The sequence below is a fragment of the Balearica regulorum genome, chromosome 8, assembly GCF_011004875.1.
Source record: "Balearica regulorum gibbericeps isolate bBalReg1 chromosome 8, bBalReg1.pri, whole genome shotgun sequence".
NCBI classification, from domain to species: domain Eukaryota; kingdom Metazoa; phylum Chordata; class Aves; order Gruiformes; family Gruidae; genus Balearica; species Balearica regulorum.
In genome coordinates, this window is record NC_046191.1 from 20,830,327 (window position 1) to 20,858,279 (window position 27,953).

Here is a 27,953-nt window from a genome sequence, read left to right on the forward strand (position 1 = left end):
GCTGCGCAGGTGGAGCACCGGGTGCAGCCTCCCATGCAGAGCGTTCAGCCGTGTGAGGAGGAAGGCACACATGGTCCCTGCCCACCTCCTTCCCTGCTCTCCCATCCTCGACAGCGAGCACAGAGGGTTCCACGTTCAACACTACCTTGGCCTGTTGTAGGTCTGTCCCTCCGCTGGCACTTAATAGCAGGGAAGGATTACCTGGAAATGTTGAAGAACATCTCAAGTGCTAGGTTGGTGGGACAATCAGGGAATTGAAGAGACTCTCTAAACAGAGGAGCCTAAAACCCGAAACACACACGATGCAATGTGAGATGCATTGTTGCTGGTGGCTACTTTCTCCAGAATCTCACCAAGACGCTGTAGCTTGGCAATGTTCTGGCTGTTACCTGGGAACACTGGACTTGCATGGCCTGAGCGTCTAGCTCCAGTTGTCTCTGCTGTGATACCCAGTTCATTAACTGGTTGAGATGCATTCAAAAAGCACTTTCTCTGGCCCTACTATATTCCCTTCAGAAAGCTGTTCCAGAATCTCATAACGCAGCTTCTTAAGTTTTCCAGCCTACATTTATTAGGGGCCGTTTATATCCATTTGTTCAGATGCCAATTTTGTCCTTGAACTTAATTAGTTCTGATATTTACTCCCCTCACAGTGTACTAATATTCCTTCTCATCATTTCTTTTGTTTAAATCAAGCTTTTTGGTCTTGTCTCATAAGATAGAATCTTCATTTCCCTGATTATCCCCATATCCTAGCAACTTATGAAAACTAGGTCGTGACCAACACCCAGAAATTACGGTTTTCAAAAGGGTTCATTATTCTATCCATTTTCAGTTTGACCAAGACAGAAGTAGGGAGAATGATTAGCATAAGGTCAGACAAACCACAATTCTCCTGACTTCAAGTTCTTTCGCAATCTATCAGGGACATGAGTTCTGAAAGGCTTGTGGTTTATAACTTGGCATTACATCAATGCACATTTATATACCTATATATCATCCTCTGGAGGGGAAGAACGGCCTTGTAGTTAAGAGGGTACATCAGAAGTTGGAGATTTTGCTTTGAATGCCAGGTCTGCCATAGGCAACAGAAGTAACTTTGGTGAGTGCTTTAGTCTTTTGCCACATTTTGCCAGTTTTAAAACGGGGACGGTAATACTCCTGTTCTCACCTGTTTTTCCTTCCCCTACACCCGCTTGCATCGCATGCCCTCAGACCACGTGCCTCCTTTCTGGATACTCCTGGTGCCTGGCACTCTGAAGTCCAAATGTGTCTGGGACTCTTAGGCTGACAGTTAAAAATAGTCCCTACTCTTATAAAATCTACTTTAAGGATCTATCCTAAAAGCTGTTAGTCAGTAAGCACAGTGGGAACTGGAATTCCTGAGATCTGCAGCCCATTGATTATGTTAAAAACATTCTCTGTTACTAAACTAAACCCAGGGGCCAGCAGTAAAGTCAGAGACATTGAACAGCAAAGCTGCATCCTAACTTCTGGTTTTCAAGTCTTTGCCTGGCTGAAGACCAAGTCAAAGCTTTATTATTATATATTATTTAAACATGTGCACAATTTAACACCTTTTCTTTGCCAGTTTTCACTTCAGATGACAATTTTTGATCAGCTAATACAGCACAGAAACCGGACTAAAACTGGAAGCCCTGACAGCCCCATAGCTGGAGCGGTCCTGGTAATAACAAATATTACCATTGTCCTTCCCCAGCATTCTGAGTGTGGAGGGTTGAGACTGAGCACAGAAACAGAGAGCACTCTGTTGAGCTGAGGTGAAGCAATGATATTTATGGGAGTAATTATCACTGAGAAAAACTGGAAAAATATGATTACAGCAAATTGTAACTCTCTCAGATATGTTCTTTGTTGTTAGAAATAGCTCAGCTGAGACCAAACCAATAAGAACAACAGACTGGGAGTGCCAGACACTGATTCTCTGGAGGCTGATACCATCAGACCCTCTGAGCAGAGCAGGATCCAACTTCAGCATATTAGAGAGCTGGGTGTCAGCAGCGTGCGCCTCTTCCCAGCCATTCTTCTCGTGTAAAAACAACCGAACACCACGCGAGCTGCTGGGCTCCCCACTGGGAAAGCTGACCGGGAGATGCTGCCCCTAAAGACCACTGGTAGGAGAGGTAGCCCTCTCTCAGAGCCAGGCAGCTCCCCTACACTTTTCCATCAGCACTTGTATCCCAGAATTGCTGCTGAGCAAACCAGAAGATACTCTGGTTTCAGAGCACGACTGTGTAAACACGGTAGGGTGACGTGACCGTGCACACCACCACCCATCACTGCACTGGTGCTGCCTTTCCAATTGTTGTTGTTCCTCTTGGCTTCAGCTGCTCTGTTTGCCAAACGCGTGATGCCTCCGGAGAGCTCCCACCACGGGCACAGCCGCGGACTCGCCTCAGCCCACGGGGAGCAAGGAGGAGCCTGGTCACCTGATGAGTTCTGCTGGAGGAACCACAGCAGCCCAAAGCAGAGCATGGGGCCACAAGCTATAATGGGGTGCTGAGTCTCAGGACCTTAAGGGAAATGAAAAGGAACTGTAAGCTCCTCAAGCGTGGGGGGTTGTATGGAAGGAGATGATATAGCTAAGAAAAGCAAACCTCAAAAAGATGCGATTGCTTCTGCAGCAATTCTGTTTGCCCTGTATGTAGAGGACCCGTGCAGACAGGGTTTATGACTTCATGTGATGTCTTGATGCAAGTCTTCTGCACCAGGGTGAACGTTGTCTCTCTGAGTCAATTGTATTTGGGGAGGGATTTTCACCACTCTTCCATGACAGAGTATTTTACATGCTTCGTGCAGCTAACATCGTGCAACTGATGTTAAGAAATTTTTAGGACCAATAGTCAATATTGTGTAAAACCAAAAATAGCGCTTAATAAAGTAGTGACCTGTTGTCGTTTAAATGTACCTACCCCATGGATCAGATGCATCAAAGAAGTTCTTCAGGTAGCTTGAGAGCTCTGTAGGTGTTGTTGCTGCTCTCAAACAGTCTGTGAGAAGAATTATAAATGGTATTTACCTTTTAATTAAACAAAACATCTTGCAAATTAAACACATGCTCTTGCACATTGAAATTTAGTTAGCATCCATTTTTATTGTGCATCCTATGGTTCTCTGACAACCTATTGAGTCCACAGCCAAATCTGAACACACATTGCTTGTTCCCTTTTCCCCTACATTTTGGGCATCATGTGGTAGATTTTATCACATCTGAGGGGAAAAAACATTCTGTAATTGACTGTTAATACTTAAGCAGATCTGTTGCTCAATATTCTCATTGCTTAAAAAAAATAAATACATATATATATATATATATAGGTGTGTCCTGGCAATGGCAAATAAGCAGTTTTGGACACTTGTGTGACATACGTCTTACTATCTTACGTAGAAAATTTGACAGTGAATGACAGAACACCTTAGAGGGATTTAAGAAGATGATAAAGGCAACAGCTTTCACATCAATACAGAGTCTAGTTCCTAACAGTTACAAGCTTTTTTTACATGCATCCTTGTAATTTGACATTTATAATTCACTGTAGCACTGAATCTCTGTCATTTTGTCACTGTCAGGTTCTCTATACATGGATGTACATGTCCTTGCTAATTAGTATATGTATTTGAACATTTAGTCTCATCTTCTCTCCACCTTATTATACAGTTACACATTGATCTGTTCTGTATCAACAAATGCTTTTGGTAAAACATATAGCTCTATGCGGCTCCTCTCTCTAAACAGATGCCTATATCTTCTATTTCTTTGTAAAATCATTTTAACCTAAGCAAAAGCATTAATGCACAATGGATTTAATAACCAGTAAAAATAAACATCCTGCAGAGAAACATTAACCCCTGTATATTTTTATATACACACCCTGTGCATCTTTTGTTGTGCGTAGCATCTTCCTCACAGGGAAGGCCAAAGACCTTTTTGGAGGCAGTGATGCCTTTGCAACACTGATAAACATTAGACCTATTTTATTCTTGGAGGAACAGTACAGAAACATTGCAGAACTTGCTCAAGGTAAGCTAAGCAAACAGCTGCAGACAGAGCGAGCCCCGAGGTCTCAGCGCCTGACCTGAAGCCCACTGGAAAACACAATCAATATGAAAAGCAAGTTGCATTTGCAGGCCCCGGTTCCAGGGCTGACCTTTCACTGCTCGCTCATCATTCTGCATTAGCGGCTGCAGTAGTGCCGTGCCATCACCTGATAGTCCTACTTATTAGTTAACTTGGTTGAGATTTAATTCAATTGAAATGAAGGCCTTTCAGTATAATGTTGAAACAGGCAATGAAGGACACACCTTTTAGTAAATGTCATACCGAAGTCAAATAAAGTATTTATTCCAAACGTTTTAAATATTATGGCTTCATATTTGAAGTAGGAGATATTCAAGTAGTTGTACTGCTTAAAGCACAGAATAATAATAATAAAAAGAATAAAGTGGCTCCTATTTGTGTAGTAGAATCAAAACATCCCTTCTACTGGTATTTAAAAAGATATCTTAGGGATGAATTCAAAGCAAACTTCTCACAGCTTTCAGCTAATCGGGAATAAATGTTTTAATACAAATACTGACAGCCATTTTAAATGCTCATAACGTAACTTGTGGTTTTGACAGATACCAGGTTTACTTTGAGAAGAAAACAAAACCCAGCAGCAGTACAGAACAACTCGCCCATACAGTTTAGAAGAGCGCACCATGGTGATAAAGACTATTTTAAAAAAAAAGAGAGCACACATGGATGTGAGTCCATTGTTCATACTGTTCAGTGGAAGAGCTGGGATTGTCACAAGCAGCTAGGCGCTGTGCCGACGGCCTCAGACTCTGGGAACACGGGGCAGATCCCACGCTGCCTCCTCCAAAGGTTTCCCACTTCACTCACACAGTATTTTCAATGGGGAAGAAACTCTGCTCAGGCCAACAACTTTTCCAAATATTGATCTTTACATCTGCTGATGTGTAAAGCAGACCTGGGCAGTAGAAGAGAAATTTTGTTTAGGTATTGGGGTTTTTTTTTTCCTTGGGTCTAATTATTGATCTGCAAAGTTCCACTTGGTTTACACAAGATTAATGCAAGAAATGGAAGAAACCAAGTTTGGTTTTGGAGCTCTCTAGTCTGAGCAACTTTTTCAAATGACCTTGATGGCACTGGTTGGAGGCTTACCTCTGTATATTACTTCAAATGTCTTTTCAAATATAGTCAGAGTAGCACCTATTCAAAAAATTAATCTGATGAAAAGCTGCCCTGGAAAACATAAATAGCGTCAAATGGCATTCGAATGTTCCTAAATACAGAATGGAAGGCAAATGACTCATTTTTTTGTATTTTAAAATAAAAAGAAAATATATGCATCATATTTTATATTTACATTCTCACTATACTTTTATGTTAATCTTTAAGAACAACAATAGAAATCCCTACTCTCTTAATTTCTGACTTGGGAAAAATTCCTACTCAGTCAGTGAGGATTTTCAGTAAGTAGAAAATGATTAAGGATTTTAGAATACATTGCCTGGGTCAGAGGTGTCTTTGGAAACAAGACAAGTCTGTGAATTTTCAGGATTTTTTCCGTGGCAGCTGAATACAATTTGGAGGGTTTCCAAACCCAAGAAGAACAATGCATTTCCATGGCCGTACTCACAGAAAGCCACGGCATAGCCTTGAGGAAACAGCCACAAAGGCTACAGCTTCATTGTAAAAGTTTGGGTAGCGTACCAGGTTCTTTCACGGCTGTGAAATACAGTTTTTCTTTGATGATAATCTGGTTTTTAATTAAGAATTCACAGTATCCCAAGTCCCTGTTTTGTTGGCTTTTTTGCTTGGTCAGGTGAACTATTGCCATTTCTGAGGTCTGGGAGTGTGAATCTCCAGTTCCTTAAATGCTGAGTTCTCCCAGCATTTAGTAAGCCTAAGTCAGGCCACGCAACGAAATTACCTCTCGCATTCTGCTTCGTTGTGGAGGATCTGTGCTTTGCCCGAAGGCAGGCAGGCTGCCCCCCGGGGATCAAACGGACAGGCTTCTCAGAGTGGATGTCTTAGCTTAGGTCTGCAGCAAAATGAAGTGCCCTTTGTACTTGCGAACATTTACATACAGTATATGAGGAGCGCTGCAAGAGAAAGTTCACTAGTATGAGCATATGTATCATTCTCTTTGATATATATCTCCTATTTTCTGATCCCATTACTTCAGATCAGCTGTAAGTCTTATATCTAAACAGTCAGTCCAAAGGGAACATCCCTATTTACAGGCTGGATTAAGAGCTTTAACAAAAGGCGAGGCAGAAAGCCATTCATTTACTATATAGGAAAAAGAACTTCTTTGTATTTCATCTCTTGCCAGCATCTTCCAAATCTTTTTCTTTTCTTCTCTTCCCCTCCAAACAGAAAGTAGAATGGGAAGTTCCCATTTCACAGCACGGATCAAGAAAAATAAAAAAGCATATTGTGCAACTTTCCCTTTTTGCCTCTAATGGGTTTACTTTTGCTTCACCCCTCAGGGCTCCTGGAAGCATACGTGTTCAGCTGAAACGCTGCACTGCTGCCTTGTTAGACCTTTTCCCAAGACTTTTCTTAAGAAGTGCGTATTTGCAGGAGAACCAGACTGGAAGGCGAGGGAAGGACTGGAGCGGGGCTGCCCTCAACCAAGGCAAGGACCAGTCCCTCTCCACAGCGCAGGCAGAGGGGGGAGACGCGCCAACCGCCGGTGGAGAGGGCGGGCGGCGGGCAGAGAAACACGGAGCACAGCAGGAGCTGCGGCAAGGGAGAACGAAGCAGATAAGTCCAAAAGGATCAAGAATGCAATGCATGGAGTGAGCATGGTGGGGACCAAGAGAGCCTCTTCTCTCCAGCAGCCTCTGCACAGGACATCCTGCCAGCGCCTCCCCGAAACGAGCACTGAAGGTCCCCAAGGACTCAGCAGGAGGGGGGTAAAAGGATTGCTCCATCTTGGATTATTTATTTTGGGGAGCAGAGCAAACATAGAAAATAATTAAGGGTTAGTTGAGGGTAATCAAACTTCCCATTTTTGAGATATCAGGATATTTGCTTTTTTTTTTTTTAGTCTATTTGTTTACTATAACACTTTTGGAAACAAAATCCTTCCTTTCAAGATGGCTGAAAGGGAGCATTTTGACTATTTATAATTATTCATAATAATAAAAAAACTACCTTTTTAAATGAGAGAAAGGCAGGAATAAGCTTTCTCTTACAAAAGCCATGCTAAAAAAAGTAGTAGTAAGTAAAGATGAACTTTAAAAAAAAAAATTTCCCAGTGATACACCTGAATAGGGAAAACCAGGCAGCAGGCAGAACAGAATGGAGGCAGAGGCAAAGTGTTACTTTGTGAATCTTTCTCAGGCTAATTCCCACAGTCCGGCTTAGATTTGCAAAGTTTGGCCCAGGTGAGCTTATAAAATTGAAATTCTCATTAACCTTTACTCCTTGCAATTTGCCATGAGCCAGCCCGCAGCTTGGCAAGCCCTCGCCTGTACCGGGGGCTCCAGCCTCAGGTCTGAGACGCTTCCTGGGCATCACACCCCTTCACCAGCACAGCCCTGGCTGGCCCTGCGACCCCCGCTAACCCTCATCTTTTGCACATACTTGCTGTGTTTCCTTACAGCTCATTTTCATAGCTCTTCTCGTCAGCCCCAGCACCTTTCTTCACCTTCTCGTAAAATTCCTCCACTCCAAACTCCACCTAGGCAGGCAAGCTTGGTCTGAGTCACTTCCCAGCCCAATGGCCTCCTTAGTATGTGTATTAACCCAGATCACCTGGGTAGGAGCCACCCAGGGTGAATGATCCCTCATTACCTCTGGTCTGGGAGATGGACAACATCATCCTGACAGCTCGGGGTGGGTTTCATCTTTGCAGACACTTCCATGGTAAAACAATTGATCATGTCAACCAGCATTTTTCATTAGTACATTGGTGTGGGCAGGATATTTTTAACAGCATTCGTTTCTCATGGGTGCCTGTTTGGTTCATCCTACTTACATTCTTACGATTAACTGATTTACCACTTTCAGAGACTGAAGGGAATTTCTTCCACATTTTTCCTCAATTCACCACAACGTTGGCAGGGATTCTTGAGGCATTTTGTTCTTATCTGTAATGTGGCGCTCCAGCAAATTTTATTTTAGAGAATCCCTGCCCTAGTGGGAGCCTAGCACATGGATTCTGACCTTGTTGCCACCTGATCTCCTTTAATGGCTCATCACTGTTATGGCATTTGGTCTCTTGCTCTTTATCTCATTAGCTATAAGGCTCTGAGATACTTTGGAAGGTATGTGGTGTCGTGTACAGCAGATATTCGGGAGACAAACACACTTGGCTGCAGTGGCAGGGAATTGGCTTCCATGGCTCAGCTGGTCTCTTCCCAAGTGAGGTCCCCAAGGACCTCTCCCATCTTCCAGCAGAGCTAATGCAACACCTCTTGCTTATTCCAGTAGGAGCTATACCAGCCCAAGATGAAAGCATCTTTTTCCTTCTGCTTTCCTCCATTCAAGCATGAAGAGCTATGTGACCAATGTTAGCTCCTTCCCCAGAAACAATAACAGAAATCCTTCATTTTACTGTACTTTTCCCCTCAATGCAAGTTCCACTAATATCTCACATTGCTTCCCTTTTACCTTTCTTAAAAGTCTCTTGCCTTTTTGCAAAACAAGAGCACTCAGGGCTTTTAAGCGGTCATGGGCACTGCAAAACAAGGTAGTGCATTCCACATTAAATCAACATTATAGCGAGTGATGAATACAATCTACCCAACAGATATTTTATCGTGAAAATTATTAAAATTCATAGCTTAGAGGTGTGAATGCTTCTTTAAGAAAGGTACTTATGTTATCCCCAAAATAGCACCAGTACCATGTGATGTTCCAGTTGCTATGGTTACCACAAATTTGTTATTTAATAGCAAAGAAAATAGATGCACAAAACATGCTAATTATAACTGGTACAAATTTTTCTAAATGTTTTATATGAATATGCATGCATGTTTTATGCATAAGGAATAGGAATGCCCTTTTTCAAATAATTCTTCAAGTTTTTAGAAGCATTTTAGTAACTGGCGGGGAAGTACATTGTGTGACTCTCAGTAACAGAGGGAAAGGAGACTGAAAAACTGAAGATGGGCACTTTGTCTAAAACAATGGAGTTTTCTATTCAAATAGCAGGAGAACCCTGAAAACCCAAGATGTTTAAATTTGTCAAACCCTTGTACTTTCCCAACTGCATTTGCTTTGTTTCTTCTTCTCCTCTTTGCTATGTTGAAAGTGTTCCCTCTCCAGATTGAAGTCTCGGAGAAACAATTGCAGGACCATTTGAAGTTGCCTGTTATGAAATTATAATGTTAATATGACCCAAATACAGAAACCAAAGTGCTCCAGTCACGACCAGAACTGATACTGTTTAAGTCAACTATGGCCTCCCTCTGCCTGGAGCCCAGGGCTCCCGCGTGCGTGGGGTGCTGCGCCGGCTCACCAGGCTGGTCCTGGCTGCTCCTGCTCACGCCGGCTGACTGTGGGCTGCGTTTGGGGGTGCAGCCGGAGGCCTGAGCGTGCCCCACGGGTGCTTTGGGGAAAGCACCGACTCCTGCTGCGGGGTCTCGGGGGCCTCCACAGGCTGGGACCTCAGGGAGCGCTTTGCAGAAGCTCAGCCTGTGAGCACAGCACGGAAAGATGCTGCTGGCGGACTTGTGCGTATTGCAAGGAGAAATACATAGGGCTGGCTCCGGACGTGCAGAGGAGGGGTGCATGCCTGCATATGTATGACAACAGATCTCTTACGTTTTCTCTTTCCTTTCTGTTCTCCACCAGATGTTCCCAGAGATAAGGCTGGGGGACACGGTGCGTGCAGTACTTTAAGTGCTGGAGCTGTAAAACTCGGCAGGCCTGGCAGGGTCCTGGGAGGAGCAGGAGAAATCTCATTCCTTTCCTTAGCCCATCTGGGGCCACAGTGAAAAGACTCTCAAGCCTAAATTAAACAAATATACAACTGCGAGTTGCGGGGAGAGAGCAACTGGCTCTCAGCTTGTGCAGAGGAGCTGCAGAGCACTTGTGCTGGCAGCGGCACCACGTGCGGAGCCAGCCGTGGTTCGGGGTGCATCCGGGCCGGTGCCTCACCGCCCCGTGCTGGGCAGCCCCGGCTGCTCCTGGCTGCTGATTCCCGCCTCTTCCCGGCGAGAGGAGGACGATGCATGTGCCTCTGGGGCAAGAGTATCATATCGTGGACCCTGCCACACTCAGGGGGTCGTTGCTGAAAATGTCACCACTGTCACTTGAAATCAAGCCCTCTCTTCTTGTAGAGGCTTTTATCTCTCCCCTTGTGAGGCTGCAACAGCCGCAGGCAGAATTAAAGTCGCGTGCACGTGTTTTGCTGCCAAATGGCCGTACTTAATGACATGGATACCGAAGGCACGCACTTATGCTGCTGGTTTTTCCCTTCACACCCAGAGCACATGCTAGCCGACTGCCGTATTTCAGATGTGGCAGCATGTCAGTGATACCGACAGAAAAAACCTTCTCTGTAGCTTGCTGTCACGCCATGATTGATATCAGCTGTAACAAGATAAAATGTTGTGGCACCATAACTCTGCTTGATGCACGGTAGTCTTTGATCTTTACCATTTTGCAAAGATTATAATATACACTTAGTTTGATAAATAATACCCTTTCACCAGAGTCACAGAAAGCGGAAGGAAAATTGGCAACTAAACTTTTGAAACTTCTCTGATGAAGATGTTGATGTTTTTAAAACAAAAGGCTAAACAATAGGAAAAAAGTCCCACTCGCCCACTAATAATACTAAAAATAGATATAAATAATAAAAACTTACTGGATCACCAGCCCTTTTGAGCTGTTCTCACAGCTGCATGCATGACACCAGCAGCAGGGCGGTCGGCTCCTTGCAGAGCACTGTGGCCGTGAGAGCAGAGAGGGGGCCGGGGGGTGCTGGGGAAGCCCTAACCCCCAGCCTCGCACAGAAGCGGAGGGGAATTCACTCTGGATTTTCCTATGTCTCTAAACTGGACGGTCGTAGAGAAATTCACCCAGAGAAATTCAGAGCTGTGGGAGCCACAGGCGTAACGGCGCTCGCTCACTCACCTGGCTATGGAATGGGCCCTCGCTCAGGGATGGCGACGCGGCTCTTCCAGCCGCCCAGGACAAAAACCAGGCAGCATTTGACATCCCCAACACATTTTCTTCAATGTACCAGTTGAGGTGAGCTGGGATTTCAGTTTCCAGGTGCCTTTCTAAAGGTGCGCAGAAGGATCTAAAAATGTCATTTTATTGGTTTTATTCTGCTTTTTAATTTGAATGGTTATTTGAATCGTGGCAAAAACAAGCAAACCCCGAAAGTGTTTTCATCAGGTAATAATTTATTAAAACATTTTAACCAGCTGGTATAAATATGATTGTCATCAGAAAATGACAGGCAAATATGTGCTCCCATCTGCACTATTGAGTCAGGAAGCAGTCTACGTTGGGAGGTTTTCTTTACTATTGTTGTTGTACTTCCACACACAGTGAAGTGCACCTGAGCAGGACCCACCTGGGTTCCCCGAAAGGGGGGACACAGCCCCGTGCGCTCCTTTGCTGTGTGGCTTTGCACAGCTCCCGACAGCTCATCGTGGACCAGGACTCTCTCACGCATCTTGGGAGGCAGTGCAGTTTTATTTCACCCGAAGCCAGACAGCGTTTAAGGCAAACCTGTTTACAGCTGAGCTCAGGTTTCCGGCAGGGGTTTGCCAGTGCTGTCTCAAGGGGACGGCCACATTGGCAACAGGGTTTAGCTTGTGAGGGTACTCTGCCAAATCCATGAAAGATTTTGCATAGCAAGAACGGGGTGTAACTCCAAGGCCATGATTGTTTTCCATGTAAATGTCTGTTTTGGTTTGCGCTTAAATGATTATCTGTCATTGATTTGTGTGCCTAACTACAACCGCTTCAAGCTGTTTTCAATTATTCTGTTCTCAATACGATGCGATCCCAAGGATTAGCCGTACCGAGTGCCACAAACCACCTTGCAGCAACAGAGTCATAAACTGAAGAGGATAGAAAGGATTTTAATGGGAGATTAAAGGGAAGAAGTGAGTCACTGGATGAGAGAAAAGAGGGAATGCGCAGGCTTTGACTGCAGGAGAGCTGCTTCGTGATGCCTCTGAGTGCACTGAAGACCCCAGGTTAATAAATTCTTCTTTCCTTATCATGCAGGTTTCTGGTAATGATTTCATAATTAGGGGTGTATTTAAAAATGGGCTTGAAATGAAGCATATGTTCTGGCTTTGCACTAAGAGGAGGTGGCTAGTCGCAGTGCAACGGTGCACAGGGCTTGTTTCCTTGCCTGCTGGAGTCTCTTTGTAAGTTTTGTGTGGTTTCTTTCTGTATTTTTAATTGAAAGCCTGCACCTTTGGAGAGAAGCTGTGTTTCTCTTTGGCAGTCCTCTCTTTCACTAGGACTGATATTTTAAGAGTAAACAATGTTCATCTACACCAAATCCTGTGTCCTGCGGGGTGTGCATGTGTGTGTGTGTGTAACCTGAACTCTCCCAGACCTTGTGCCTAGGTGGCACTGACAATGCTACTTGTCATGAGCTGCTCTAAGGTTTATCCGTTCAGGATCGTTAGCACGCACTTTCAGCAATCAGGACCTGAAAGTGCTTCATGCTTCTCTTTGCACATACTAGTAAAAGTCTTCATACACTTGGACTAAGATCCTAATTGCTGCAAAGTAATTAACTATGTACACTTCTGCAGTAGCCATTTGTGACAGTATCCATCAACTGGGAAAATGTAACTGTTATTGAATTTCTAAGAACAGCCATTAATATTCTGACTTTAAACCAATTTAAATATTTGAACTTTCTGAATGCACAGTTGAGATGAATAACATGGAGAAGCACACTCGGATGGATTAAATCCTCTATGGATTTTATCAATACAGAGAGCAGGAAAAGAGATAAGTTATTTGTCTGACATATGTATATATATCTATTTGTAGCAGATAAAAATCAAATGCGTTATCACTATCTGCACTCTGCTATGTATATTTTAAAACATTATGAGTGGATAGGTAGATACACAGCACTACTTTACAAGAGATACCATCATTAATTTCCACATAGCTATATGTTTTCATGGGCTTTTTAACCTTTTAATATTAAGTAAAATAGCAACTAGAGCACTCTTCTCTATCCTTGGGAGTATCACAGTTTTAAAAGGTTTCTGTTAAAAATGCAGGAAATGCCACTGCAGTGAAGATCGGGAAAGCGAGGAATGCGGCGTAGGAGGTTGGGGTTGGATTCCCAGCTGAGCTCCAGGAGCTGCTGGGGCTGAGCCGACCGGAGCCCCAGCGGGAGGTACGGAGCCCGGACCCGCCACCGTCTGCCGGGAGGCTCTGGGCCGGGCTCAGCCCCATCGCGCCACACCACTTCGGCTGCATGTGGCACTTCTGGCTGCCTCTGCCCACGGCAGAGGGGGAGCGCTCCTGTCTGCCCCAGCAGAGGCTTTCTGCCTAATTGGAGTTTCTGGGCATCAGGAAATCTGGTGACAGTGTGGAGTGATAGCTCTTCTTCTGGAGACAGCTGGCTCACCTTATATGAGAAAGCGTTTTATTTCTTTTTCTAGGCCAGCATTCAAAAATGTGTCAGATCAGTTTAATCTGTTGAATTTTGAGCAAATTCCAGTAAGATAAGCAAGTCTCCAAAGCAAAGCTAAACTCTAAATGCCCCAGTACTGAATCTATAAGATCAATAAAAACAACAGGGACGTCTACAGTAGCTTTTGCAGAACACAGAGTAGTTGAGTCTCAGGCAAAGCTTTTATATAACTAGCCCTTTCTCATGGTACGCCATATCCTTGTAATCAGTCTTCAATCTGTTCTCTGACTTTCAATAACAATAAGCTGCAATGAAGCTCACCCAAATAAAAAAAAAAAAAAAAAAAAAAGAAAGAATTATGCACAAGGACCAAGTGTCTTCACGGGGTGATGGTAGAAAACGGTGTGAGATGGGATTTCTAATCTGATGCTCTCCTATTGCCATATCATAGGGGGAGTCAACAATTATTTTCCAAAAAAGAAAGGCATTTACCCCCAGTTGCATCTCAGTTGTCCTGGTTAGTTCAACATACTGCTGTTTTTAAACCAAAAGAAAAATGGTCTGAATTATAGAAACAATTAGTTGAAGGTACATGGTCAAATAGCTCAGGTAGATGTTGGAACTCCATCTGCAAAAGTATTTTATAACCTGTTGAGCACTGCTCTCTGAGCTTCCACGAAGCAGGATTGGAGCTTTGTGTCTCAAATTCCCCACTCCCAGTTACCATTTAAAAGAAACAGTCTTGTTTTTACATGGTCCAAAATGTACGTTGGCAAAGCAGAATTTCCTGAATGCAGACAAATAATCCTAGAGTTGTTTTGACGTGATTGACAAGGCCGGTGCAGATGCAACAAAATAAGCTGAGGAGATTTATCTTAGCTTGTGACTTGTACTTGGTTGTTAAGGCACACAGCAGAAAACCCCAGACGCAGCAAGGTCCCGGGGAGGCACGGCAGGCGGCAGGGGACACGCACACCCTCGAGGAAAGTGGATTAGAAACACCACTTTGAAAGGACCCAGTAAGCGTACATGTACAGCTCTAGAGGCAAACCTCCGAGTACCCAGCTCACACCTGCACTGCAATAAAGCTGCTGACACCAGAGCGACTAAACGCTGAAAGAGATGACATGCGCAGGAAGCAACAGAAAGGGAAGGGACGGGAGGCTCCCGCTGGCGGGGGCAGGCCAAGCCCTGTCAGCTGTGGCTCTCGCTTATGCAAAGCTTGCAAGACGTGCATGCGGAGGCCGGTGGGAAGATGGAAAGGAGCATGGCTGGTTCCTACCGCACTTGAAGTACTTAACGTAAATACAGAAATAGGGCTCGGCCTGCAGTCTGGCGACCTGAAGAAATACCGCTGCGAAGAGACGGCAAAAAGGAATTGCCAAAGGGGTATCACTTGTCCACGTTCTCTGCACCGATGCCAACGTTTTGAGTAGTGCCAAGTTCACAGCAGTAAATGCCACCCATGCATGCGAGGCAGCAAGCCGTGCTGCTGCGGCAGGGCCGGCTCCTGCGCTGCCCCGTGATCGCTCTGAGCTGGCAGCTGTCTGGGGTGCCAGGGCACATCTTCCTTAAACATCGCTATACAGTGCGTTGAATTGTCATAAAAACCTCAGAAACACCTCCGACTAATAGCTAAGTACGTGTATTTCATGAGAGTTGGACTGTGTGCTATTACAGGTAGTTGTAGAACAATATGTGTTTGAGAAAATTCTTGAATTGAATGAACAATTTATAAAGCAAGACCTTCCCTTTGTTTTACTGAGTGCCTTGTCATTGGAAAGCAATAGAGAGCCCTCACCTTATCACAGAGCTCCCCTTCAGTCACAGCCCTGGGGCTGCTAGACAGCTCATTCCTGTGATATACTTTAATGGGTGTCATTCCTTTTTAATAAGTCCAAACAAAACAGTTAATAAATCCTAAGGGCTTCCTATCATTATATCTATAATTCTTGGCTTTCACTTCTTCAGCAGTGTTGATCTTCTTCTCGAAACTCATGGCGTTCTCATAACTCTCTTTAAATAATGATCCGTGTTTCAGGCTTTGATTCAGCGCTGACGCGAGTTTTCTGCACGTTTGGCTGTGCAGTGTCTGCCGATGAGTCACATCTGATTTACACCGAGATAAACTACATCATCTGGGGTAGCCTGTGACTCTGAGAGCAGCACCCACTAATTGACATTGCCAACGGGGTTTTCTATCACTATCAGTTTGGAGGATGCCACCCCAGTTTTGGTCTCCATGGAGATTGTTATGAAATGTATTAATCCATCACCTATTGGTTCCCAAAAGGACCTCCAGGAGTTCAGCAGCTCGATGCAGTTCACAGGCCCTGAAAGAGGTAATAGCTCCGGATTTTCCAGCAGGGACAGGAAGGACTCCTTAAGAAATGGTCACCTTTGCCATGGCTTAGGGGAAATCTCTGGGTGAAGGTAGCTCTTACACGTGTGTATGGTGAATAAATCTTTCACAGTGATTTTTCCTTTTTTTTGTTGGCAATTTGTAGCACTTTTCTCCTGTTGTTTTCTGGTGACACTGCAAAATATCCACACTAAAGTGCATTCTGTTAGCAAAGTAAAATAGCAAAATGGTGTATTTTAAGTGGCAATCTAAATGATATACTTGCAAGAGCTGGCCAAAACCCAGAACCTGAACAGCTATTCATGGGAAAGGCAGCTATTTCACGCCCACCGTAAATGAGAGCATCAAGCTGCACTGCAAAATGCTAGAATAGAAAGAAGTTTCAAAAATTAACTTTCAACTTTTTTTTTTTTTTTTAACAGTGCAAACCTGAGATTTCCCAAACATCCCTGACAGGCTGCGATCTGCTCTAGTGTCATGCTAGCAGCAGCCGTGGATTGCACTAGCTGGATCCATAGAGACCCTCTGTAGTCGCCCTTGGCACAGCGGGACCACCACCACCTCGAGCTGTGGCGTGGGCCTGACCGGACCTTTCTATCGTAGCGAGCTCCCAGCAATGTCCTCTCACTTTAAACTCAAATTTTGCTATAGTAGGACAGTTTGCTCACTGAATACCAAAGCTCCCAGCAGCTGGGGGAGCTAGGGAGCCTTCTGATAGACCTCATGTGATCAATGAGTCTCCCCAACAAATTCCGTACATTATGCAATACAATAGCTGAACTTTTCTGTGATTTCACTTTATGTTTACAATGCACTTTATTGTGCTAGATCTTATCTTTAAGATGAAAAATTAGTATTTAAAATCCTATTATCTAGATCAAAGCATCTCTTGCTTGTTTATAATGAAACACTTTGACTCTTACCTAAATTTCCTGCTCAGACTGTCCAAGAATTCAAGTGTTTCATTAGAACAGAAGTGGGAGATGCTTTGATCTAGAAAATAAGAGGCTTCAAATCTGTAGTTAATAGCTGGCAAAGTTAATTATTCAAATAACAATAATAATATAAAAGGACAATAAAATAGTAGAATATTTAATAAGTCACAAAAAGGTGCAAGCTGATATATGCCATGCCACATTCTCATACGAATAATATTAATAAAGAATAACAGTTCGTACTATCATAATGCGTACATGCGTGTGTGCATGTATGAGTATGATGGACTCTACCCCATGAGACTTGATTATGGGCTGGGCCTCAAAGTATTAGGCAAAACAGAAAGATGGTACCTGCTCCTAAAGCCTTACAACGTAAGAATAAGGCAAGAGACAAAAGCGGAGCACAGAAAAATGGGTGATGGCATACAGAGGAACACAAGATGCTGTTGAGCAACAGGACAGGCATCAAGTGAAGAGCCTCACAGTAGTTAGGAAAAGGCGGCACGGAGAATTTCACTGTGGGATGAGGAGGAGGATGTGAGACAGCTTGTGGCTGCTTGCAGGATGGTCCTCTCAAAAGCGGGAGGCAGCAGGGAGGAGCTGGGGGTGCAAGTTTGGGCACCCAGCACATGGGTGACAGGAGATGGCATCAGAGTCACCCCAGATGGCAGTACTATGTAGCTGTTGATAACGGAAAATGGACTGTGACAGAGCATGAAAATGAGGACAAAGAGGTAACATTTGGTGCAATACAGTAAGAGGAGATGAAGGAGGGATGGACAGAAAATAGGAGATTGATGGGCTAAGAAAAGAGTATTTCCAGTGTCATTTTAAATGGGCACCAAAAGCCCAATGTTGCATTTGTCAAGGCCCGATAAAAAATGTGTTGCACTAATTGAGACATAGAGGAGGCTAGACGAGGGCCTTAGCCATGGGGATGGATGGGAAAGGCAACATCTTAGAGATGCTAAGCAGGAGCAGTCACTGGGATTATGCCATAGCCTGGATGTGAGGACCTGAGAAAGGGTCTGAGTCAAAGATGACACACACATTATGGGCCTGAGTGACAGGCAGGGCGGTGAGGTTGTCCACAGTGATCAAAGAGGGGACTAGCAGGGAAGACAGGAATTGGGGAAGATTAAAAGTTCTGTCTCATGCGCATTGAGTTTGAGTTGACAGACGGTTGTCTACATGAAATGACAGGGAAAGAAGCCCAGAGCTGGAGCTGGCCAGAGGAGACAGGTTGTGAGCACACAGGTAGATCTGCGAGTCGGCGGTGCAGAGACAGTAGCTGATGGCGTGTTTGCAGATGAAATTACCCAGAGATGCAGAAAGGTGCAGAGAGAGAAGGCAAAGAGGACTAGGTTCTATAACACCACTGTAGAAAATAATACTGCTGGTGACATAACGTAAAATGAGGTTAAAACAATAAATACGCAAGAATTTAATTTCAAAAGTGCTTTTAGTTTGTGATTTTTATCTCATTTTCCCAAATAGAATTTTCCAAAGGATCATTTGAACAATATTCTTTTTTTTTTTTTTTCAGAAAATGTCATCAAAATTAATGTAATTTCATGAATATGTCAATTTTGACAAAAATCGTATTTTGCAGTGGAAAAATGTTTCAACAACAAAAACAAAAATTCAGAGCAATTTGCTTTTAGGTCTAAACATAGATCCTACTACTGTCAAGTAACATCTTTCATTATCTTCTTTATGTATCAAACTGCATTAAAAAAGCCTAGAGGATTTGCTGATTCTGTTGTAATCAATCCTGTCAGAGTTGTTATTGGATTTATCTTGGAATCTGAACACCAGCATTTTTCATTGTTGTTTTAGATTTTCATCATGACTGTACAGCTAACGCAATTAAGAGTATAAGAAAATCTAAAATATGCTAAGTTGAACAAATAAAATTATTAAACGACTATAAAATTATCCATGAAACTTTCTTGGCTCTGAATAAACATCAATGACTCTTATTTAGTGGACTTTAATGAAATGCAGATCTACCCAGGTATGAATTAATTTTAAAATTATGTCAGAGAAAAGCGGGCTCATATTTATCTGGCTTCATTTGGTATAGAGGTGTTCAAACATTTATCAAAATAAAAGCACGCAAGCATAGCAGAGCCAAGTGACACTGTGAATGAAATCAGGCAAGGTTCGAACGCTGCAGAAAAACCCACCCAAACCCAAGTACCACACACATCTCAGCCTTCCAGAGCCATGTATAAAACAGCCCAGCTGATGCACAGCACTGTTTATAAATCATGCATACATCTTGTAGGCTTCAGTGCGGTATGGACAATAAAAGGGAATTAAGATGCTTAATGAGGTGAGATGCTTCCTACAAACTGGCATCTGTCTTTCCTTCTTTCTCGAACTCTTTGGGATATAATTTTCTTTCTTTTTCTTCCCATCTTTCATCATTTCTGCTGCTACCAAGGAGCCTAGCTTTTCGTACTGAACGATGTGATTAGCTACAGGATTAGACATATGCAAACCATCCATCTTCCCGTTTCTAGTATGTACATGTACCCTTCATAACATTACCACCCTCATTGATACACGTGAGACAGATTTGCACAGGCTATCTCTACTATTGCTGTGATACTCCCTCAAAGCATGTGCAGTTAGTTAAAATTCCCTAACTAAAGTTGCCCTCTCCACACACAGGGGACAGAAGCCAATCCGCCCAGCTTTGCCTGTGGGCTTGCTGTGCCCTCATTGCCTATGCATGCCATTAGACAGCATCACATACGCTATTGTATAACTTGTGTCATTAATAAAATGACAAAATAAAACTTGAATTACCACTCTCGGATGTGGTTTACTGGAGCATCAATACATTTCTTGGGCTATTGAAGTCATTCAGCCTTTGCAGTCATGGCTCACAACGCACCCGATGTATTATTAATGTCCCAGTAAAGCACACCCTGTCGTGTCTTAATGCTACGGCATAAGATGCCTGAAAAAGCAAACAGCTACGTAAAGCAGAGAGTGGTGACTGTTAGAGAGATGAACGGGGGGACGTTACGGTTTCGCTCACCATGCCCATGGCTCAGGGATGCCTCGGTAACGTTTCGCTGTGTATATTCTGCAGAGGATTTTTTTCCTGCGTGTTTCTAAACATCTATAATTTATAAACCACCATGATCTGCATGGGTAAGTAAAGGAAACGTTTCCTGCCCTGAGGAGCTTACACTGGCTGCTCCAGGTGCCGTGGCCGTGCATGGGGCCAGCCAGGCAGGCAGAGGTGCAGGCAGGGCTGCTCTCTGTCCGCAGCCCCCGGCCCCACCGCACCCACCTCCCCACACAGCCCGTGCCGGCCACGGCGGGGAAGGGCCCGAATAAACCAACCCAGCAGCGTCACGCTGGGCTGCTGTCATTTCCATACTGCTTATGCAGAGTCTACATCTTAGATAAGCTGTACCTCTCTGAAACAAGTGCTCAGATAATCTGTATCCTCATGTAATTCGCTGCTACGACTGCTGCCGCAGCTGCTGCTACACAGTTCTCTCCCTCCCAAAACAGCTGCGGATCCAGCAAATTCCTTCGGTGTTGGAAGACAGAGCCAGCAGGTGGGAGGGAGGGAGCCAGGAGGCAGAGATGAAGGGGACAGCCAGGGCACCGTGCAGAAGATGGGAGGGGAGAGCAGAGAGAATGAAGGCGCTGCTGCGGGGAGGGCACTGTGTGCACTACCTGACACGCATACAACCCACATGCCGCCTGAATCAAAGCATCTTTTATAAATAACCCCTGGGAAGAAGGTCTCCACAATGACAGCTGAAAAGATCCAAAGCAAAACATACACAGGCAAGGCAGATCTGTTCCCAAATATGAGAATTTCCTTGATTTGCTTGATGATGGGTCATAGACATCCCCAGAAGGACTAAGAGCAGCCTTTTGGAGAAGTCTGAAACCGCGAAGTCAGGAATTCATGAGAAACGTGGACAGCCACCACCTCCAAGGTGGCCGATTCCTGGAGCAGGAGGAGACCACGTCCCCATACAAGCAGCACAGGATTGCGTCTTTGAGAAAAACAAAGCCATTGAGAGACTGCTAATATCTCTTCTCACATTTTTTTTTTTTTTAATATTAGTGATTTTAGCCCAGATTTTGAGTTAATACAGAGTCCTTTGGTAAGAAGACCATAACTTTCATCTGAAGGAGTTATCTTCTTAGAAGAAGGCAAAATGCAGGAAAGGAGCGGAGACAGATGACTAAAGTTTAGGGGTCAGGCTGCGAAAGAAACAGCCAGTCTGTACGTTCGGTACAGTTGGTGCGTGTCACCAGTGGCTCGCTGGGTGGAGCTGGGAAAAGAACTCAGCCTTGAGTTCTGCGACTGAAAAAGCCCATGGGGTAAAAACATTTCACATCAGTCAGATCTTGTCATTCAACCCAAGACAAAATATTGTTTCAAGTTTGGGGTTATTTTAATCCTTTTCCATACTTTTTTCCCCTCTTTCAGTTCAGTTTGTAATTGAGAAATGCATTTCAAAGCAAAGAGTCAACAGACTTGGTTTTTTGAAGTGTCAGAGTAAATTGTCTCAAGGTTTTCAAAATCTTTTGCCACCTGCTACTTTCTAGATATTTTTTCCTTGGCTGAAAATTTATTGAGTCTGGCCCTAATTTGTTAACAGTTTTGATTCCCCTGAAATGCTATTTTCCAGAAAATTTACTGTTTATCACAAAACAATGTCAATCTGCCCCGTCCTCCCCCTTTCCTGGGGGCAGCTCAGCGCAGTCCCTCGGTACTCGGCCGTCCCCAGTCGTGCCCCTAAACCTCCCCGCTCGGCAGCGGGCATTTCAGCACTCCTGAACTCAAGGCAAAGATTTGGAGAGGGGTAAAGCTAGCTGGCTTAGGTATCTTTCTAGAAAGCTTTTTTGGCGCTGTGTTTATTGGGGTGGGAATATTTTGCCATGCTCATGAGGATAAGGAGATAAGGGGGTGTTTGGAGGCTGATTGTAGAACAAGGGGGACAACTCTGACAGCCACGGAAGGAAAGAGATCACAGTAGTTGAGGCGAGGATAAGAACCTGGGTAAGAGCTTTGATGGTCTGGAGAGGGGAAAGCCTGGAATACAAAGGGGTTATAAAGGAAAATACAGTAAAGGCATGACCTGCTTGGTGAATAGAGTGTATGGCAAGCCCATGCTCCATACTGTAAAAAATGTCATAAAGGAACTGCTGAAAGAATGCAATGATTAAATCAATATATTCTTCTCTTATTTCTAAAGCCTTTGCTTCCAGTAGTTTTCTAGTTCAATAATGTATGTGCTGTGACAGATACAGAACAGTCAATATTAACAGCCCCCCTCCAGCTGCAGTTAAATTTATTTTAAAATCTCCACATTTTCATATATGAAGTAGATGTTTAAAATTGATCAGAGTTCAACATATTTATATTAAAACAGATTCTGTTTTATCAGGCGGTTGAAACTGCTCTGATAGTTTGAGCCACGTGGTTTAGCTATCAGTATAATTATCCTTTGACAGGTAACAGATTGCCATGTATGCAGACTCTGCATGCGAAAATAAAGACCTCTCCCTGGACGTCCCTCTTCTTTTTAGCCACTTGGGCAAGAGAAGCAGCTTGCAGACCTTCTGCATCCTGCACTCACGAAACAAAATGGCACAGTGCATCAGTATAAAGGGTGAATCAGCACTTCACATCCTTCCCTGTCCTCCTGTTGTGGTCGGTCCTCATCCTGACCCTTTAATAAAAACCTGCTTCCAACTAGAAGGGTGGAGAATAAGTGACTGACATCTGTTAATCTTTGTAGTGTGCTTGTGCGCTGTCGCAGCCTAATCTCTATGAAAATCAAAATGGTGTCATTTTTTCCTTTTCAAGTACCAGTTTGGCAGGCCCTTACCCACCGCTTAACTCTTCTCTCTACGCTGCTGCCCAGGGCAAGATTTCAGCGCCATCCAGGAAATCTCGGTCTGCTGCTACAGACGCCGGGTAACCAACTGCCTCTAACTTCCAAGTTGCCAAGATAAGTTGCAAAGATCACTAAACTCTCAGTGTGACAGGTGATCGATATGCTGAACAATTAGTATCAAATATACAGTAAATGATGCATAATATCATTGGTGAAAAATGTTCTATTTAGGCAGAATGTAGATTGATGTCAGAAAATGCTCTTTAGTGTGTGGAATAATCAAGTCAACTGCTTGATGGATGTACTATATAGTCTATTTACATAGCTTGGATTCAATACACTTACACGATATTTGCATCAGAAACATATCTATAGTCAACCAATGGGAAAGAATACATGATTTTACCAACATGCTTATACATTAATAATATTACTTGGCAATCTGATGTTTCAAGACCCAGGGTGAATTACTTATTAAAAACCCATATACAGCTATCTGTCTTTATCTTTCTTTCTGTGTGAGCCATAATGGCCCTGATTGTTTTCAAAATTACATTTGGCCAGGATATGACTGTTACATGAAACCTCTTAAACCAATATCATTTCCCTCACTGATAAAATACATTATACTGCTGGGTGCATTGAGACAAACCATTAACGAAGGAAGCTTAACCTAACCTTTGTGCTTCTGACCAGGCGTTAGAGCAAACTAACATTTCAGAAATTGTTTAAAAAGTAGAATTGACATGATTATGAATATTTATATTAAGTTCACTCATTTCTTAGAGCTTCTCCTATCACCCTCACTTTTAATAGTTTGAATTTTGCAGGAGACTTAGTTACTTGGGAAGACACAAGGAAATGTACTCCATTTAACATTGTTTAGAAACGCAGGCCCATGATAAATTAGCCAGATAAGGTCAAATTAAGCAAGGTCAGTTTTAAAACTTGAATTGAGAATGCATGAGAAAAATCAAATAAATGTATTCAGTACAAATTTGAAAAAAAAAGAGATGTGATGGAAGCCATGGAAAAACCTCAAGTCAAATTCTTCCTAATAATTGTGGCGCTATTTTAATAAACCGTCTCAAGCCGTGCCTGTCTCTAAGAAGAGGCAAGGCTCCCTAGACCTGCAGGCCAAGACAATAGAGCTTGTCTGATAGGAAGCAAGTGATGTAACGTCAGTGAGAAACACTACTCTCACAAGGAGCTAATGAAGCCATTTTCTGAAGTTAATAACCAACTAGATCCCAGTACTCCTTCCTCTCTCTCCTCAGGTCACCATCACGACTCCTCCTCACAACAGAGAGAGGAGGCTGATCATCATTTGCATGCTCAACAAGACAAACAACGGAGCAAAAGTAAAAGGAAAAGCAAGACTTACCTGCAAACATCAGTAATGCATAGCTTCTGCATAGCACTTTTTCTCTTTAGGCATCCAGTGGATTTACAGAGTAGGTCATGGCCTATAAGACCTTGGGGTAGTGGCTTGTTCATGATGTATACCAGTGGCAGAGGTACAAGTGGACCATCTCAGGATCACTAGGTGTGAGAAGGCAGAACTGTGGATCTTGGAAGAAATACTGTGCAGTTGATTGTACATGCAAACTAGCAGGCACTGTGGATAACGCAGTCTCGCCACAGGCGTCTCAGCCCACCAGTCTGAACAATTTCCAAAGGAAAACCATTTCAGAGGCTTGCTACTCTTCATTTTTTTCTTCCCTTGTTTCTCCTATTCATCTACTCATTTTGTCGTTTCTGAAAACACTGAAAGTACCAAGCATGTTCCTGATGTAGGCAGATGTGAAACAAAGCGATGCACTGCTAATCGTAGGGCACGAGAGGTACGTAGCAGCTTCTGTGCGTGCCAGGACAGAACTAATTTTAGTCCTACAGCTGCAATTTTATCACTGTAGATACCCAGTTTACAGCAAGTAAAGCACTGCGGTTCTGCCTTATTTCCTTACTCCCTGCATGGGATCCTGCGGTAGCAGGGTGGCTCTGCAAGCACGATGGAAGGGAAAGCCATAGAAATAAGGTAAAGGACAGCGGCATCATACAAATACACCGCTTTAACCTGGCTGTGGATGCTCAGTCAGTACAATGGTAAAAGAGGGGATCATCATCTGGGATCACCTCCCCAGGAGGAGAGATCCCTGCTCCTAAGGAAGATTTCTTAATTGATATAGCCACCATTTATTCTGTTTCATGCTGCGTCAGCCATCTTTGAAACTGGTGGAAAAAAGAAAGTGGAGAGTGATCTTTAGAGAGCTGCAGGAGTCCCTCCCCTCCCCTGTATTGCTCTACAGGCACTGCAACACAGCTGGGACAAAGGTGCATGGCCGTGCCCAAGAGCCCAGCCATCGTCCCCGCATGGTGGCATGCCAGGACAGACAGGCCCAGGGTCAGGGAGGTGGCGGGAGGCAGCAATGAGGAAGGAGCAGGGGGTCCCCGCACAGCCAGGGCATCATGAGCAGCTGCTTGGCAGGCTGGAAACTAGAGGCCCTCCCCGTCACATTTCCTCCCATGTTCAGGGGAAATCACCCTCTTACACCGCCTCAGAGCAGCACCCGATCCCTTCTCCTGTCTGGAAATAATGCTCCACACCCCAAATCTGGCTAACGGCTCCAGCTGAAATGAAGCGATGCTCTTAGTGCTCTGGTTAGTGCTGTCAGGCACTCTGAAATGGAAGCTGGCAGTTGTCCTTCCAAATGGCTATTGCTACATGTAGCCCAGAAGTGGTAAGCTAAAAAATCTTTTTGTATTTGAACTCCTTCCAATTTCATTCAACAGGATACTGGCAGGCCACTTTTCGTGTTAATTATTTCTGTCCTGATTGCCTGGCCACACAGAGCACTGCATCGACAGTATCACACTTCACCATTTGTTAATGCTTCCAGCTGAACGCAGAAAGAAATTGAAATAAAGAAATTTCACCTAGAGACAAATCTCCGAAAGTCAGGGAAGGGGAGAGAAGGTGCCAGTGGAGTCAGAAGAGCCGTGTATCTCCCAGATCTACATCCGTGATTTTAGAAATCCTTAAGAGCAGAAGAATGACACAGTATATTACTCATTGGAAAACGCTTAATGGGTCTGATCCTGAAATGAATTACAGTGGCTTAAATCTGGAATGGCTCCAACAAAGTCAGAGATTAATCAAGAAGAACTTTTAATGCCTGATGAGGAAAGACTGCCTCTGCATTGCTGGCAGGTACAAATGAGAGGACCTAGGCATAAAATTACCTCATTGCTCCCACAAATCAGCGAGCTAAATGGCTACATCTTGACATTCGCACCAGCAGTAAATTATAGTCAGGCGCAAAAATCTGGGAACAATTAGATGTGGGTGCAATACTGAGACTAAAAGCCAGAAGGTATTTGAATCCTGTTAACACAAATATTTCCTTCTACTGCTCTCCACAGCATCATGCCTTTGGAAGAGCACAAGTGAATGCAATGGACAATGTTGTTGTCCAAAAAACCCACCCTTGAAAACTGCTTAATAGAATTTGCACCAGGACTCTCCCATCTTTGGCTTCTCAGGCAGTCATGGACTACAGCGATATTCCCAACAACAGAAAAGGAAACTGGAAAGTTTTCAGCTGTGGGAGCTGTCTACACGAAGAGGAGAGCGTCCCTTTGTACGGCACTCACAATCCCAGGTTCTGACTGTACCTGCAGAGCAAGGCCAGCCTGAGAACATAACTCACATGTGCCACAGCTCTGACATTTTTATGGACTGTACTACTGGCTGTTGAGATAGACATCACCTGAGATAAGTGTATTTCTCATGCAAGCCAGCATTGTTTGTCCAAAATTAAGGAAAATTATGTAGCATCTTTGGCGTACACACTAAATCCATGTAGTAATGAGAGGCTATTCAGCAGCATTCTGAATAAACAAACAAAAAAAAGCAATTGGATTCTTTCAAAACAGACAAAATTATTGATATTCTCAATAAATTTTAAAATTACAGTTGAAAGACTTTAGTTAGGTTGACCTGGCCTCCTCCTGACGCAGGAGCTCCTTGTTTTCACAATATATGGAACAAAGGGGTGGTGAAGAATTCATTAATGAGTTGTTAAAGCAACATAGCCCTCAACTTCATTGTTGTGAGGTTAAATGGGACATTTTTGAAGAACACAACTCGGAGTCTTGTGCGAGATCTGTTCACATACAAGAAGTCACAAATATGTTCTAGCTGAAACCTGAAGAGTCTCTTTTAGAAAATCTGGTGGAAGCATGTTGCTGTGCTGTTGCATCAGGACTCCCCCATGCAGCTAGTGAACTAGCACCGCTATAGTGAGAGCACTCCAGAAGTTAATTGGGAAAGATAAAGAATAGCATGGCAAAGCGCCAGGAGCACCGGAGCGTTGGGGTCCTCACCCCCAATGCTTACATTGCCAACGCTGCCCTTTGAACCAGTGTTTCTGAAGGAGGTTTGTGTCACAAAAGCAGAAACATTCCTTCTTAGGTCCCTTCTCCTCGTGCAGTAATTCAGTTGAGACTGTCAATAGTAGTAATCTGGGTGATAATTAATCATGACTTTGTACGCAGTTGCCAGCAAGGAGGCAGGGAACCCATTGCTGCCCCACGCAGCCCCTCCCCACATCCTGATCTCCCACATAGCATAGGGTCTGTCCCTGCGTCCTCTCTACTCCAAACCCCAATGGTCCCAGCACGGTAGCTGAACAAAGACAAGCGTTGGCGTGTCTGTGAGATGGAGATAAGCTCGTTAACAATTGTGCAATGCCCATTTTGGTTTAGGAATTTTGTGGATACTGAGGTTAGAATTTCATCTCTTTTCCCTTCATGGATTTAACTAAATCTCACCCAGAATTTTGAAACATGCCAGAATTAGAGAACAATCTCGTTAAACATGAGCTTATTTCTTACACTGAAATTTCTCCAGCTGGGATCAGCAATAACAGCAAGAGTTTTAAGGTCTCCATCTTGATAGTGGCCAGTATAACAGGGCATAGAAGCCAGGTCTGGGCAGCTTGGGCTTTGACTGACTTCAGCTGAGCTCTGGGTGCTCGTTGTGGTGAAAGCCAGTACTTAACTCACCTGAACCTTTGATGCCTAAGTACAAACTGTCTGAAGAGGAACACCATCAGCTAATTAGACTGTAAACTCCCTTCCCCAG